This window comes from Alosa sapidissima, chromosome 2, assembly GCF_018492685.1.
Source record: "Alosa sapidissima isolate fAloSap1 chromosome 2, fAloSap1.pri, whole genome shotgun sequence".
NCBI classification, from domain to species: Eukaryota; Metazoa; Chordata; class Actinopteri; order Clupeiformes; family Clupeidae; genus Alosa; species Alosa sapidissima.
Window position 1 is genome coordinate 37897945 of NC_055958.1, and position 18337 is coordinate 37916281.

Below are 18337 nucleotides of genomic sequence, written 5' to 3' on the forward strand. Positions count from 1 at the left end.
CCGCTTCTACAAACATTTTGGATCTTGCATGCGCTTTAATAGTGTGCATGCAAATATGCCACTATGGACGTGCATACCATACAACATCTGATGACAATCGATTTATTTGATGTTAATCTAATTTATTTGGCTAGACAATAAAAATGACCGCAGTGTGATGATAATGATCGCTCATAAATGCGGAAGTAATTGTTTTTTTTTAATATAGGCGGTCTTGTGCGTCTCCACATTTCACGATTGGTCACCATCATCCCAGCACCGAGAACGTGCATAGATCTGAGCTGAAAGCCTAGTTTGACAACTAGGCTTTTATATCACATAACTGCTTTTGTAGTATCACTTAACCCTTAGAACCCGATTGACGCAAAGTGCGTCAAAAAACACACCCTTTCTTCTCTGTTACATTGCTCCGGAACTTTTCATTGCAGCAAGATGAAACCTTTATTGCCTGACAGAGCAGAAGTGGGGCTTTCCAAAGAGACTACACACTTGTCTCTACGATCAAGTATGAAAATGTAAAAAAATCATGAAATGAAATCAAATTGTATCAAATTTACAGTCTATACTTCTCTGCGTTCACCTGCGCACCCATTACTTTCGTTTGAATTACTCGCGAACCCGTGATCACATCGATATGGCAAGCATATCAGATGAAAGAGCGGACACAGGGCTCTTTCATCTGAGGGCAGGGCTCCATTGGTACCATGTTTATCGATCCTTCTGGCTTATAAAAACAGACGAAGTGACAAAGTCAAAGTCAAAGTCAGCTATTCAGTAATTATGAAAATAGGCCTAGGTACTCGTTGTTTGCTTCTTTTGCTGATAGACGTTTGATGAATAGCCTACTGTAGTTGATTGGAAGTGGAGGGGCTGTGTTTTCAACTATAATATAAAGGTATATCATAATATGTGCCTCTTTGCAGTGGCAATTAGCGCGTTCTTAATGACGTTGTGTGCGGAGACAAGGAAGCACTCACACGTGGGTGCATACGTACATTCAGGCGCGGCTCGTTCACTTGGGCAGGAGGGGCAGAGCCCTACTAAAGATTCATCCACTAGAAAAGTAGATGTAAAGTAAAGTAAAATGTTGTTTGTTTAGTATTGTAATCAGTGAGCAAAGTACTCAATCATGTTACATTTTTGTATGATTTGTAAAGAATTTTCGAAAAGATCGCAAAGATCTCGTTGGTCATATCCGTAGTTGTTGTAGGCCTACTGAAATGTTACATTTCATTTCTGGTAGGGCAGTAGACAAGAAGTTGAACAGCGCCTGCTGTTTGTCTATGTAAATCTGACTATTTTTTGCGTCTTTTTATGCCAACCGTGACTTCTTTGGGGAAGAAACGAGAACGCACACGTATCCTGAATTACTTACACCTGGCTTGACATAGTCGCTCCAACTCATCCTGAATTGGCGTTAGTGAAACAAGTTGAGCTAGGATGACCAGACAACGCTATGTCAAACCAAAGCAATTGGGGCTACACAAAGCCTTGACTCAATGGTATACGTTAAGTGATACTGCGATAGCAGTTATGTGATATATTTGTCAAACTAAGCTTTCAGCTCAGATCTATGCGCATTCTCGGTGTTGGGATGATGTTGCCCAATCGTGAAACGTGGAGACGCACAAGACCGCCTATATTAAAAAATAATTACTTCCGCATTTATGAGCAATAGCGTAATCTGCACTGCGGTCATTTTTAGTGTCTAACCTATAACATCAAATAAATCGATTGTTATCAGATGTTATATGGTATTCACGTCCATAGTGGCATATCTGCACGCATAACACTGTTAAAGCGCATGCAAGATCCAAAATGTTTGTAGAGGCGGAGCTCCACCTGAAAGATATATGACAGAATCCTACATGTGAGAGAACTTCATTTTTCAAGATAATTGATTGGTCAGTGGGCAGTAGTTTCACACGATTTGAGCTATAATTTAGCACATAACCAGAAGGCTATTTCACAAAACCTAGATTAGGGATTAAGTTGGGATTTTTTGGTTATCCTGAATGAATTTAGCCTTGACTTGGTTTCACAATAGAGGTATCATATTAGGTAGCTGAACTGTAAGATTATTCAGCACAACTTCAATACACGTGTTGTGTTTAATAAACGTTATTACTTGTAATGACCTAGTTAGGTGAAATAGGAAAGGATTAGTAGTGTCTGTCATTTCAAGGGCAGTCTGTTTGCCAGCTTTTTAAGAGTAAGGTTAACAAACAGGTTAAGTAAGGTTAACAAACTTCAGCAATCCAATTTAAGCATAAAAACTTAACTGAAAATTAATTTGTAAAACTTAGTTTCCTTTGTTGCGCATTGTTGCTTGTAGGTAACAAACCTCTTTCCTACTTTCAAAAAATGTGATAGATAAAAATCCGAAAAATATGTTGGTAACACTTTATTTTAATGTGTCGCTGTTACAGTGTACCTACCTAATTAGGTACAGTGGTACAACCTGTGTAACAACATGTACTATCAGGTACTATCATTGTACTTGCATTATGTATTTGTGGGTACCTACATATAGTTGTTACATTGTAATACTGAGTGCTTTTACAAAACTTTACCAATTTGCCTAAATTTTCATCAGAGGCAAAGAGCTGACCTGAGACCTGCTGGATGGGGTAAATCTGGTCATGATAGATTTGATATACAAACCATTCTTAGCTCCAGTCAAGGCCTCATTGTTTTCAGTGTACATGTAACAGCTGTGCTGCTGCAACCTTGTCACTCTTTGATACAGTGGAATAAACCTATTGTGTACCAGTTAATTACTTACATGTACATATGACATGTATGCTGTGTCTTCGATGTCTTGGAACAGGTCTACTAATTCACTACATAGTATATCAACTGTGTTGGTACACACTTATTATGACCGCTGTGCAGTGACAAGCTCTCGTTGTTCTGTCTTCCACATTCATGAAAGGTTTGGTATGAATGTTGAGTCATGTCTCATGAGACAGTCATGAATGCTTTATGTGCAGTTAATGACAGCTGCTATGAATGTGTTATGAACTCACCCGTCAAGTAAAGTGTTACCAAGAATGACAAGGTTATACCTTGATAGTACCTGATAGTACATGTTGTTACACAGGTTGTACCAATGTACCTAATTAGGTAGGTACACTGTAACAGCAACATATTAAAATAAAGTGTTACCCCTAAAGGTGATATGTCTCTAATTCTACATCTCCATTTTCCAGAGAGGACTGGGTGTGGAGGAGTTCTTGGTCAAGCTGGCAGCTCAGTATTACAAGTTGATGTGTATGATGCTCCTACACAATCCCCCCATGCAGCCAGACTGGGAGCAGGCAGAGGGAGAGCACCTATCGGATGAAGAAAAAATGTTCCCGCCAATTACAATGATGTGAGAAAGACAAAAGAAGGTTCCATCTAAGTGAAATATGTCCTCATGTCCACTATTACAATTTATCAAACTAGTATTCCGTTACACTTTACTTGACAGTGTTGACATAAGAGTGAAATGACACTGTCATGAATGTGTCATAAACAAGTCATAAACATTTATGACATAACGCTTCTGTTATTAAGTGACATTCAGTTTTTGTCATAAGAAGTTAAAGTTAGGGTTAGGGTTAAGTTGTCATGTGTCATGACAGTGTCATGTGTTCACGACAGTGTCATGTCACTCTTATGTCGATACTGTCAAGTAAAGTGTTGCCTAGTATTCTCAGAAACCCTTAATAAAGGTGTCTGGAGAAACATACTAACATGTCTTTTAAAACTGAAGGTTTGTCACTGATTGCTGTGATAAAATGTGATTCTTTATTTTTTTAACAACATTAATGTTGATGCCTGACTTTGCTTCCTGACTGTGCATATACGTTCCCTGAGGGAGAGCAAAACGTTTCAAATCCTTTCAGCATACTAACCCCCATCAATCTCTAATTAACTGAAGATCCTGGGCCCAGTTTCCCGATAACGACGGAGACATGCTCTTAAGAAGGTTTTCTACAATTCATCTTACGATCGTTCAAATCGTACAAAGCCAGTGTATGCTCTGACAGGAAAGTGGCCCTGTTTTAGCGTCGCTGTATCACCATGGTGTCTTATTCTGCCAACCAAACCTGGTCGGGAGTAGGTAATGTTATAAGTTAATAAGTTATAGTTAAAATTGTGTAAAACTACCGCCCACTGACCAATCAATTATCTTGAAAAACAAAGTTATCTCATGTGTAGGATTCTGTCATATATCTTACAGGTGGAGCTCCGCTTCTACAAACATTTTGGATCTTGCATGCGCTTTAATAGTGTGCATGCAAATATGCCACTATGGACGTGCATACCATACAACATCTGATGACAATCGATTTATTTGATGTTAATCTAATTTATTTGGCTAGACAATAAAAATGACCGCAGTGTGATGATAATGATCGCTCATAAATGCGGAAGTAATTGTTTTTTTTTAATATAGGCGGTCTTGTGCGTCTCCACATTTCACGATTGGTCACCATCATCCCAGCACCGAGAACGTGCATAGATCTGAGCTGAAAGCCTAGTTTGACAACTAGGCTTTTATATCACATAACTGCTTTTGTAGTATCACTTAACCCTTAGAACCCGATTGACGCAAAGTGCGTCAAAAAACACACCCTTTCTTCTCTGTTACATTGCTCCGGAACTTTTCATTGCAGCAAGATGAAACCTTTATTGCCTGACAGAGCAGAAGTGGGGCTTTCCAAAGAGACTACACACTTGTCTCTACGATCAAGTATGAAAATGTAAAAAAATCATGAAATGAAATCAAATTGTATCAAATTTACAGTCTATACTTCTCTGCGTTCACCTGCGCACCCATTACTTTCGTTTGAATTACTCGCGAACCCGTGATCACATCGATATGGCAAGCATATCAGATGAAAGAGCGGACACAGGGCTCTTTCATCTGAGGGCAGGGCTCCATTGGTACCATGTTTATCGATCCTTCTGGCTTATAAAAACAGACGAAGTGACAAAGTCAAAGTCAAAGTCAGCTTTATCGTCAATTTCTTCACATGTTCCAGACATACAAAGAGATCGAAATTACGTTTCTCACTATCCCACGGTGAAGACAAGACATATTTTACCAATTTAAGTCCACAGACAAACATAACATTCAAGTAAACAAAAAAGTAAGTAAATAAGTAAATAAGAGGGCACATATAATGAAAAAAAAGAGCAGCAAAATTTGGTTGAAATTGTGCATAGACAGTCAATAAAATACTAGTGCAAAGTCAGGCCAATAAAAGGCTGGGGTAGTTCTGTTTGACCTAAGTAAGAAAGAAAGTGGCATAGTGGTGCAAGTTATGTAAGAGCAGCAGAAGTGTTGTGTTTTCAGGACAACAACAACAAGTTGCAAAGTGTACAAGTGTGCAAGTGGAGTAGTGCAGGCGGCCATTGTGGGTCCAATGTCCAGGATGTTATGTAGCTGAGGGTGGAGGGGGGAGAGGAGGGAGAGAGTTCAGCATCCTTACAGCTTGGTGTATGAAGCTGTTGGTGAGTCTGGTAGTGCGGGACTGCAAAATAATAACGTCATGTACACAAACCAACGCTGCACACCCATTACTCTCGTTTGAATTACTCGCGGACCCTTGATCAGATAGATATGCCACGCATGTCAGATGAAAGAGGAGACTCAGAGCTATCATTTGATACCATAAAACAGACAAAGTGACATCAAAATAATAACTTCATATAGCTGGACTTACCCCACATTTTTGTCTGTTATTGTGGTAAAGCATGTTTATAATCCAACGCTATCGTGTGTTTCTCTATGGCAAAGCATTTTCATAATCCGGTTTTGAGATCCTAGCAAATTCCTGCATGGCATCCAATTCAAGGCTCACATTACATCCCAATTTGTTCAACAAAGAAACACCTTTTTTGCCTTTACTTTGTTTACGGCAATGCAGTAAACAAAAAAAAGTTGAGAATCATTATGAGTGCATACACCATAGGCACGCAGGCTAACACGCAACCTCGCATCAAGTCAGGTCAGATCAGTTTGTGTCACAGATATGGAGCGCAGAAAGGTAATTTTTCATCACTAAATAAAAAATGCCATTTATTTCCGTAAATAACACACCACATATTTCTGTAATATATAATATATCCCTCCAACATGGCAATTATATTGCCCAATTCAGGACAGTCTGCCCTACACACACATGAAATGCATGTAGAGCTATGAGCTTGCTGTGGTGAGATACATGTCGAAAAATCGCTTTTTATATTTGAATTCTTTAATAATCAAAATAAATCAATGCTAGTACTAATACATGAAATGATGGCAGATCTGTATAGCCTAGACTCTGCTGAAAAAAAACAATATATAATATGTGTGTGTGGCACTTACAATGACCAGAATAAATCCTTATGAATAAAGGTAGTGAAAATGCCCTAAAAACAGCTTAGGGTTCTAAGGGTTAACTTATACCCCTGAGTCAAGGCTTTGTGTAGCCTCGATAGGTGTAGATAGCCTAGATATGTCTAACATGCTTCGTAGTATACCCCACAGGTCTGTCAGTCAGTGGTGAATGGGTAGCTATGTAGTAAGTAAGTACTTTGTTAAACCTCAGAGAAATGTATATGTTGTGACAGTTTAGGATTTGAGATGTATTACAAGGCCACAACCAGACTGAAAAGAAAGTTAATGTAATTCACAAATGCCTGATATTATTTCATTTAATTTTACAAATTGAAAGCACAAAGCTTAAGTTTAGATTCATTTGTGGTATTCATTATCCTTTGCAGTGTAATATTGTATGATGCAACTAGATGATTTGTGTATCTTATGAAAAATCTGCTGGTGTATTCAAATGTTGACTGTATGGTACTGTGCAGGTCTCTCTAAACAAATCAAAAAAGAGAATGTATAAAGGGCAACGCCCACTGGCAGCGTCTGTGGTCTTGAGCGGCAAATCCATAGACGTGAATGTGGCGCAAATCAGTGAGAATCATATATGCCTTTCAGGGTGACTTATTTTTGTGGAAAAAAATGTGCTGGACTGGGCGGCGGTCATATTTTGTACTGCTCTGCGGTACATCTAGTTTATTTAATTCATATAGTATATTTAGTTTTGTTTTGTTTTTTTATCTTCTACTGTCTCTATTGTACAGAGTTTGGTTATATGTTTATACTTATACTCATATTTACCATTTCTGCTGTAAGTGCATGTTGTGTGTCATGTCTGTATGCTACTGAGACCTTTGAATTTCCCCTAGGGATCAATAAAGTATCTATATTTCTATATATCTATCTATATATATATGACCGCCGCCCAGTCCAGCACATTTTTTTCCACAAAAATAAGTCACCCTGAAAGGCATATATGATTCTAACTGTCTCACTGATTTGCATTATGCACACTCAATTCTCATGGTATCTGCTAGACAACAAGTACCAAAACATGATTAGTTCATAGATTTCACATGTAAAATACATTTTATACATCCCCACCCCCATCTTGCCTGTTCATAATTCTGAGAAATTCTTGAATTGTGTGCATGTGTGCGTGTACATGTTTATGTGTGTGTGTGTGTGTGTGTGTGTGCTTGTGCTTGTGTGTGTGCCTGAGTATGTGCCTGTGTGTGTGTGCATGTGCATGCATGCGTACATCTGTCTACTGTGTGGGTATGTGTCATACGTATGATTACTGTGAATGTATGTGTGTATCTGTTTATGCACATGTGTGCATATGGAATGGGTTAACATCACCCCTGGAGGCAAACATAAGCAAAAAATTGTTTTGACCATGTCAGCCAGAGATATTGTGATTAAAACACCTCACCGGCCACCGGCCACCTACAGGTCAGTTGGTGTACAGTAACCTAAATTAATTTATTGTGTGGCCCCCCCATGAACGGAATTCCACGAAACTTGCCGTGCATTCAGAGGGTGTCATAATGATTTTGTGCAGTTTTGACCGCAGTTTTGATATATATATGCAGAATATGTTCCCTATTCTAATAATTAGGAGCTTACATAGGGGAAATTCTTAATTAAGGGTCTAGTAAAGGTAGAATAAGGTCTTGCAGAATAAGGTATGAATTAGTGACTTATAATGACTAACAAATGGCTAGTATGCTACTAATATACATGTTAGTAGGCAGCTAATTAATGGTGAATATGCGTGTCTTAATATAAAGTGTTACCGAAGTTTTATTTAGCCTAGCGTATAGGCTATTATTTAGCGCGTAAGGCTTTTTCCTCATCAAAAGTACCGGGCTCGATTACCGTCTTTTCAATACTGCGTACGTCATATTCCCTGTGTACCCCGTGCCGCCAGCGCACCTTCAAGTTGTAAAAATATATGGAGCTCTATTCATGTGTTTTATCAGAATGGCATTCTCCCTCTGCCCTTTGATTCTAATAAAGTCAACAGTAATGCAACAGGGCAAAACAATGAACTCCATGTAGGTAACTCATGGGCTATGCCATGCATAAAAATGTGCTGTGGTGTTGGAGGGAATCAGGTTATTCCATGGACCAGCAACACCATCAAGGTTAAAACAACAAAAGGCTTGAAACATTTAATTTCATGTTATGAATCTAGAAAATAGTTAACAAGTTGTAAAGCAGTTGTCATGTGATTTATCAGAATATAACTTGATCCCTCATGAAACTTTGAACCTAATAAAAGTGAGCGAATAGAAGTCCAACAGGGCAAAACAATGAACTTGTGGCCTGTTCCATGTAGGTAACTGTGGTGTTGATGGAGATCATCAGGAGGTCACTCAATGGGTCGGTTTAATCTCTCCCAGTGAGTAAATAAAGTAGTGTATAGGGGGAGGATAGTAACACACTCTGATCTTTGGTATGTGTGTGTATGCGTGTGTGTGCAGGGTGTTACTGGAAAAGAAAGATAAGAAAAGGGTAGACAATAAAAACCTTCCCTCAATAAACAGCCTGTAAAATGTCTTACGATGATGAATTGGTACAATAACCAGACTTTGATGATGCAATGGCAGGTTAGAGTTCCTGCATCACCTATAAGGCTTTGTATAGACGAGGTATTTAATGTCTGATCCTCTAACCCAATGGTTCTCACTGTGGTACGTGGACTCTTTCTAGTGGTACTCCGGGAGTCTTCGAGATGTTTTTTGTTCTTTTCATAAAGACTAAATAATCACTTCAAATTGTATCAAAATATATATAATAAAAATCCTTAACCACATCACTGAAGTTACTATTTTTTTATCTGTCTTTAAAAAGCCCAACGCAAAACAGTACAATGTAAAATATGTGGTTAACTGGCCTAAACTATTGTATTTTAATGCCGGTCGTCACTCATACTTGTTTTCAGAGGTAGTACTCATTGTGAAACGAACCACTGCTCTAACCTAATGCATCCAAAAGACAGTAGCGGAGTGGTAATCAGGAGAATCGGGAGAACTCCCTTTTTGGCCGGTAATGTTTTGAGGCCGGGCTGATTACTCTGAGCTTCATTTGAGGACATTGACATTTAAGTGTTTTAAAGGTTTGTCTTGTGTAAAGTTAGACTGTTTTTGTGTGGAACTCAACTGTTATTGAAACATAGTGAAATAACAGAACATAATGATCAATAGTCTCAAATGTCTTTGGATTTTTTTTTCTTTTTTTTTTCACTTTTCCTAGATGTTGACTAAAGGATTGACTGGGCATTGACCTTGAGTCTAGCAGAGTAACTTGTTTTACATTTATGGGTCATATTCAAGAGAAGACTAATAGAAGAATACTGACACCTTGTGGCCATTTTTGGACACAAACATTTACTTGTGATTACCGAAATCACTAATTCAGGGAGCCTACCTTTTTTTTTTTACTTTACCCTGCTCTAAGTGACACAAGATATACTTTCGTAATTTAGAAAAACTGGAACAAACATTTGTATCTGATTTAATTACTGTGGACAGTCATTTGTATGTCTGTATTTATTTATGTGTGCATTTTCTATCTGGACTTTGAGTCTGTACATAAAGTTATATATTTACATTATGTTTGAAATTCTAAATCACTATTTTGCTTACAACTAAACATGATTATCTACATTAGACATATTCAACACTAAAAGCCTTTGTGTGTTTCCAATTTCCTGCCATTTTTTTTACCGTATTACTACCATATTTTACACACACTCATTTATCAATTACCTGAACCCAGAATGCATGAGTGAAACCAAAGTGTAACCAATCAGACATTTGTGACATGCCGGCTCAATGCATGAAACATGAATGGGGAGGCCACACGCTGATTCCGTAATAATAAAGATAATTTATTAAATAAAGGTAAATTTAACAGAGATAACGTGGTGTAGTGCCAGTCAGTATAATGGAAGGAAACCAAAAGTGTCATGCAAAATCAGTCTAGGGGTTTAACAGCCGAAGGACAACGAAAACCAAATGCCAGGAGGAGGAAGCCGGGCTGGCTGTTGTGGATGCAGGCGATTTATAATCCTGCCAATCAGGCACACCTGAGCACCAACACCTGCTCAACAGGAACAGAGAAAGAGGGGTAGAGAGCACAGGCACACCAAACAGGGCCAATGCCAATATCCGTCACACATTCAACACTCTAGGTATGGGCAACTGGTGGCCCGTGGGCATATGCTTCCATAGACCACCTCTATGGAAGCATATGTGTAGCTTAATTCAAATGAGAATGCAATCTGCAATATGCAATTCTAAAAGACATTACATTATGCAATTGCCAATTCATTATGCAATTTAATATTGCAATTTCCAACAATTTCCAACAAATTGTATTTCAATCTGCAAAGTGACAATGCAATCCTAATATCAAATTGAATCATTTTGGTTAAAAAATAGAATAAACATGGATTGAATTGCATTCCATTTTGCCATGGTACTTCAGTCTCAAAATTCAAATGGCAATTCATTTTGCTTTTCAATATTCAGTTTCATCATTTAACTGTCAATTCGTTTTGCAATTTAATATTCAAAGTGCCATGTAGGATTGCATTTTGAAAACATATTTGGCAAAACTGACAATGCCGGCCTGAATCAATCAATCTATCTATCTATCTATCTATCAATCAATCTATCTATTGTTTTAGAAGATTTTGGTTTGAACACCAAGTGGCAATAAAGACAATTTAGACCACCATGGCGTAAAGTATATAAGCATGCTTAAAATGCAACAAGTACAAAAAAAATCATATACAGACACAAACACAATCATACACAATCATATTTTTATGTCTGTTGGACAATTCAATCATCCACACTCATCCCTCTCCTCCCAAGGGACATATGCATCTCTTTGCATTCAACGTCATTTTCAACAACAACAATAACAAACAACAACAAAGCTTTTCTACATATGGGTGTAGAATTTTTGATAACATACTGTATGGGTCCTTTTATCCTTTTATCCTAAAGAATGCCTAATACATACCGACTGGCTCATCAAAACAGCAAAGGCTATCCAGACCAAGTCTGTGTAGATCCTTCACAGTTGAAAATGAAGAGGCCTTATCTGAAAAAGATCAATAACCTTACTCTAAATCCCCATCCAAGAACAATTACTAGTAAATACACTGCCCGTGAATCAGAAATATATTGGTGTCCCAATATAATGTTTACTCATAACAGCTGGCAATAGTGATTGCATGCAGATAAGTAACCATGCAGATTGATCAAGACTGTATCAGCTTAACGCAGAGTGTGAATTACCCCACCATAATTGGGGGGTACTGCTCCTTCACTTCTTCTTTGACCATCATGGTCCACTACCATATCAATCCCCACCATGATCTCCAAGTGCAACATGTGTTGTGCAACACACATACAAAGTCTAAACATGCGACAAAAACTGATAATCAGTAGGCTACAGAATATCTCATTGTTATGATATCCAAAAGAGAACTGTCAACTCCCAAAAGTTAGAAGTTAAGTGCACTGAAATACCATTCTAATTACTAGTAAAGTACTTTACAATTACTAGTAATACCTTTATAAGAAGCCTATTGCCTATTTCATGAAATATTGATTTGGTTTATTTTTAGATTTCATAAGACCTGGAGCCAACCCTCTCTTAAACTGTAAACAGAAACCAATTTTCCATTATAGTCTATGGTAGTCAGTGTCAAATCAACACAATTACTTGGAGATATGTGAAACCTGAGCCATCTTTAATGTGATTAAGGAGTATACTATGAAAAACCATACTACCACAGAAGAACTACAGAGCGGTAACCTACGGAGCCCGGGAGGTGACATGAAAAAAAAAAAAAAACGAAGGTAAAAAAAAAAACTGAGAAAAGGTATGTACTTGGGACAAACACTGACTAGGTTGAAAAATAAATAATCAAATAAACGCTTTCTGTGGTGATTCTGCATTAAGTGTGCATTCATCGATGTGTCTCTACCAGCTTAAAGCGTTGTTGCTTGTTGTTTCTGGCAGTTTCCCTATTGGCTGATAACGATTTATTTTAAAAAATGTATCAAAAGTTAGGCTACAAGTTAGGCAAAAGTTAGGCTACGTTAGACGTGACCTATCAAGATGTGAGATTGAGAGATTCTGTTCTCGGTAGCGTAGCCAGAAATGTTCAAATGAGTGGCCATATAGGCATGTTATATTTATGTGGAATTTATTGAAGGCATTTGATCATAGCTGACAAATTGCGCAAAAACATTTCCAACTGGAGCAAAACAATGCATGAATGTAGCTTCGGTGCGTCACATGAAACACAATTGATTGACCATATTGGACAACTTCAAAGCCTTATCATAGGCATGTTACATTCATGACATGAAAAGTGCAACATATTGTACAAAAATGACACATTATGCTGTCGGCTAAACATTTTAAACTTGCGCAAAACTGCATGAACCCAGCATCGGTGCGTTGCATAAATTAAAACACAAATTGAAGCAACAGCTTGACCATCGGACAATCCTACTGCAAAGCCTTTTCATAGGCATGCAGCGTTTATGACAGAAAAAGTGGAATATGAATGCATTTCATCACACCTGACAATTACGGAGCTGCCGGCTGTAGCCTACGCGATTTTACTGATTCTTGAACTATCAGCGCAGTGTTGACTTGCGCGTCTTTTTTAGATGGTGAACGTAAACGAAGGAAAGCCTAATTGGACGGGCAAGACTGACAAGTAGACAGGCCTGGCCGTGGCTACGCGTATGCTTGGTAGGCAAAACTAGTGGGAAAATGGCTGTAAACAGATTTGGTAGCCAGAAAAAAGAACATAAACAGAGGATAGAAAATACAAAAAAGGAGGGAGAGAAAGCAAAGAAGGTAGGCCTATGGTTCTTGGCTTCACATTCGGGCAACAGACGAGTTCGAGGATACGGTAGGACAATGATGACATTAATACAGTAGCCCGCTGTGGCATGGTCGCTTGCAATTGTATGGTTCATCTATATTATTTTAACTAATTGATCTGAATTGGTTGATGTTTCTCCTGGTAGCCTGTGCTCGCCTGTGCTGCGTGCGTATACCTAGACCATAATGGCTGTTGCGGTCGTGGGCGTGTTGCTCCCCGGCACAGAATAACGTAGAACCGGTCCTGTCTAAAATCAAAAGACTATCACTGTGCGTGTGTGCCGGTAACGTTAACTTCTGGTCTTGACTCACTGCAGAATGCAGCGGCTTGTTCACTGCACTGGAGAATACAGCTAAACAAGTTAAAGAAAGGGAAACGAAACTTCATATTTTTAAAGCCTCTAAAATCAAATTGACTATTGAAATCGAGGTTTAGGATGGAGTGATGTGTAGGAGCAATGACGCCCCCGCCCCCCCTCGGCTTTTTTCACAAATCGCACCCTGACTAGGTTGACTTGTCAGTCAGTGTGGAAAGCAACCTCAGACCAACGCAGATGCCAAAATAAGGAACTGCAACCTAATTCCAGTGGCTAAAGCTCTCCAGAACATTTCTAGTGGTTCTCATAATGCATAGATGGAAAGTCAAGATCTCGCAAAAGAAACTCGAGATCTCGCAAAAGAAACCTTTTGATGACCACCTCCTTGACATCCCTGTCAAGGCTGCCAGAGTCGTGGACACCTCAACAGGCAGGGCCGGCCCGACGCATAAGCGAACTAAGCGGCTGCTTGGGGCCCCCAATCGAGTTTCTTTTTTTTTTTTTACATAATAAATAACGTAAACAAGTGACATCAATGAATGAATAAATGAAACAATTAATAATTCAAAACAAGAAAATTCTGATTTCATGATAAACATGCCTGCCTACCTCTACTGTGTCTGCCAGCCTTTGAGTCACGCGCATAAACTAGACACCTCGGGTGCATAGACAATTCGTGCAGACACTGCATCAAGTTCAAAAATCGGAAGAGACGGCAATGTTAAGACAAGTCACAAAAAAGCACGTATCCCTCTGGTGCCGAAAACAGAAAGAAGAAAATGACAGAGGAGGAGAAAAACGAGCAAGATACAGGTATGTTTGCATGATTATTTACAGTATGTTTTGTGCTTGAGGTAGCTAGCTAGCTGTCATGATCTAATATAAGCCATCACCAGAGCTAAATCCCCGCCATCAACAGAGAAATGTCTCCCATTAATATACATTTATCTAGGTGTATTTTAGATGTCAAGGATATTGGGATTGTTTTGGATGTTCAATCAAGCATGTTCCCTATAGCCAAAGGTGGGCTTATGTTGTAAATTGAAGTTAGCTAGCTGACTGAAGTGGACATTAGCACTACAGTAGCTACATGAAAACGTAGCTGAAGGCAAATTTACCACAGAGGGATTGTTTCTGATTTCGCACTTGAAAGTGTTGATAGTTTATTACTGTTCTATAATATGTGACATAGTGGTAAGTCTGATAGCAACAGCAGGCTAAGCCCAGGCTCCCAGTCCCAACCCCAACCCACTGACTAGCGCGACTCTGGGCATCGGTAACGTTCCAGCTTCATAGGCAAAGATGGAACAGTACGTGCGCTCTGCTCGATCTTTGGAGAGAGATTGTAGTGTTTGAGAAAATATACCATGTTGGGTGGGGAGACTTCTGTGATGAAAATAGACTTTTTGATTAAGATAGTGGCAAGTGATGTAGCGGTGCTACCCTAATATTTAGGCTGCAGTAGATCACCATGTTAAGCGTTCACTATACGGCAATTATGCCTCATTTGCCAATAGAATATGAATTGTTAGATGTGGAATTGCTTGTTGATGAGTGTAAGTAATGATAGCAAAATAAACTCATTCTGCTCGATCAAATATGCACTTATGCAATATTTTAATTTTTTTCAGGGACACTGTTAAAATACTTTGGAGCACATCTCTACCTCTACCTAACTCTACCTCATCAAGTGTCTGCCTCCATGGCTGATGACACAGAAGGTGAGGTTTTCTTGATGGCAAATGGTTACATAGCCTGTTAATATGACATGACACATTTAACATAGTTTTTTTTTATTTATTTATGTATTTATTTAATCATTGCAGATTCGTCCACTGCAGAGTTGCAGATGCCTGAAAGCCAGGAACTAAGTAGGAATAAGTATCTATTTTTTGGGACATTTTATTTTTTATTATTAATGTTTGTCTATTTTGGTTTTATTTTGTAGTTGAAGATTGCTCATTTAATGCACATTTGCGGATTTATTCTGCAAATCTGTTGAAAAACAAGTCAATAAACTGGTGTACTTGTTTACAACAAATACAAATGCTGTTGTATTTTGTTATTTGTCAATTCAACTTCAGTAAACCACCTTTAGTGCTTCACTTTGAATATGAATGTTTCAAATAAATCTGTGATTTTAGTACCCTCTAAGATTAAAAGGTGACAGGGTTGGTGTAAATAACAACTATATTAATACATTGGTTTACCAAGCACATGGGGCCAGAAGTCTAGAGCGGAGCCCCAAAACATTTTTGGCATGTGAGCAAGGATGGATTACTGAATGAGCCTACCGAGTCCTTATGCATCTGTGTCCAGGGGGACAGTAGTTCATAATCAGTCACTGTATTAATACATAACCTAACTGTATTAATTTATAATATGGCATTATAGTGTGAAGTTGTCAATTATCGCCAAGCACAGGTGACTCTGCGTTGTGGGAGGGGGCCCCCAAATCAAATTCTGCTTAGGGCCCCCAAAAGGCTCGGGCCGGCACTGTCAACAGGCACAGGCAAGGAGGCGTCAGGCGGGGGCAGGGCGTGAGGTGATGGTGGCTTAGGTCGTTGGGTGTCACCGGGATGCAGAGCTGGAGAGACAGGGAGACTCTCTAGCTAGTGGTGTTGAGCAAAGGGTTGCTGGTAGGGGACCTTGAGAAATTGAAATGTGGATGTTGAAATGTGCTTTTTGCTGAGATAAAAGGCAGGACTGTCACATACTGTGTGTGTGTGTGTGTGTGTGTGTCTCCCTGTCCCCGTCTCTCTCTCTCTCTCTCTCTCTTTGTGTGTCTGTGTGTTGTTGAAAATTCACTGGTTATTACAGTTTTTCTCCATTGGTTTGGCTCATTTCTTGAAACAGAAATTACATTCTCAAAACAATATGATCATTTAGCAAAACAGTCTTACAGTTAAGCACAACACCATAGCTCACTTGCAAAAGCTCATATCTCTCTCAAAACCTTTCACTCATGCTTCAAAACTAAATTCCTTTCCCATATGAAGAGTCAGTGCCACACAATTGCAAAGATCCTTCTCAATTGTGTTACGGCCCAGGCCGCTGTGTCCTAACTCCGCCCATTGGCACTGACGGGCCTGGGTGCTTGTTTCCCCTGTGTGCTCAGGTGTGCCTGTGGGAGTGAGATTTAAGATCGGCTCAGTCTGCACTCCAGGCGGTTCTCCTCCTCCCGGCTTGGCATTCATTTTGTTGCGTTACCTTCTTCTCTGTACTGACTTACACTTCACTTTTGCGTAACTAACACTACACTTATTTGCACCTCATCCATATCGTTATTCTGAAATATTAGTTATGTTTAACTTTCTTTAATAAATTCATGTATTATTATTTCAACACTGCGTTGGTCTCCCCTGAATGTACATACCCTGAGCCAGTACGTTACAATTGCTTTGACTCATTTCCTGAAACAGACCGGACGTTCTCAACACTCTTGGTGCTTTTGCCAAAATAACCTGGGGGTCGTTTCTAGAAAGCATCATTTGCTAACTTGCGTCGCAACCTTGGTAGTTCGCTCCATCGTTCTTGGATTTGGTGTTTCTAGAAAGGGTAGTTCGAACTCTCAATCGCAAACAAGGACGCAAAGTTTGGTTGTTTGAACTACTGCCCCTAGGCAGTCGCACTTGTGTCGTTCCTTGGTAGTTCCTGTTGGTGTCCGGAGCGCCTAACCAAAAATCACAACCGCCTAACCAAAATTTGCGAAGTGGATGTTCATCTCGTGACTCAATGATTGATCCTGTAGCTTAATTTTGATTAAGACACTGACTCCCCTACTTGGGTCATTCTTGATATTTATGTTAATTTAAGTATTGCCTTGCTTTTAGTTTTATAATCTTCACAGACCCTTACATCAGCAGTGCTAAATGGTGTAGTGGCTAAAGCAGATGACTTATTATCCCAACGTTGTAGGTTCAATTTTCTTATGATGTGAGATTGTCCTCTTGCTTCTCGCTACCTGCAGGTGAACTAGTGTGACACGTAGATTCAATTGTTTTTGACTGATGTATTGTACCTATGGTCTCTCGATGTAGAGTAACTATATACATAAATATGTATGGTCAAAACCTATTGTTGTGTCTCGTAGACCTACTCTTACTCAGAGATGAAAAGAAGAGATAGGATGCGAACTCCGGCCAAGCGCGCAGTGCACCGACGCACTCCCGTTAAGCCACGAGACAGTTGACAAGCTATGGGATACCCAGACATTTGTCCAGGCTATATATTTTTTCCAACATAGATATTTAACACAAATAATGAATCATATTGGTCTGCTTAAGTTAACTGTTTTATATGCTTGCAATAGGTTTAGGTTTTGGCTGATGGCAATGACAATGCCAGCATTAATCACTCGGTTTAGATTAGAAACATGTCAACATAGGCCGTGACAGAACATGTCTAGGGGGTGGGGTATTACACGTTGCCACTGTTTCCACCAATGATATCCCAGATAGCAATTTCCTTTGGGCCGGATCCGCATAAAAGCCTTTAGATCCGCCTGTAGCGGACATACGGTATCTGACTGTGGGCCAGGTCTGCTCCTGATAGAGGTTTCAGCTCTGCTAGCAATGCTGTTTTATCACTGGTTTACAGATTTGTCCCAGGTCCAATTTCCACAACTCAACTGGAAGTCAGGAGATGCGTTTAAAATACAAAACACTGATTTGGCCCAAACCTGTGATACGGATATGAGCCGAAGGACCATTTTTTCACAGCAGAC

The 18337-nt window shown here is 39.2% G+C and overlaps 2 protein-coding genes and 1 long non-coding RNA gene across 6 annotated transcripts in view; 1 reads left to right on the forward strand and 2 right to left on the reverse strand.

Annotated features, from left to right (window-relative positions):
• Positions 1-18337, reverse strand: part of LOC121690338 (zinc-binding protein A33-like) — a 698440-nt gene that overhangs the window by 654868 nt on the left and 25235 nt on the right. The gene's annotated exons all lie outside the window — the stretch shown is intronic.
• The window catches only part of LOC121690097, a 790202-nt gene that overhangs the window by 621971 nt on the left and 149894 nt on the right, over positions 1-18337 (reverse strand). The gene's annotated exons all lie outside the window — the stretch shown is intronic.
• LOC121692289 lies at positions 14241-15495 on the forward strand. The gene is made up of 3 exons (XR_006025247.1): positions 14241-14424; positions 15243-15332; positions 15438-15495. It is a non-coding gene; the product is annotated as an uncharacterized LOC121692289 (long non-coding RNA).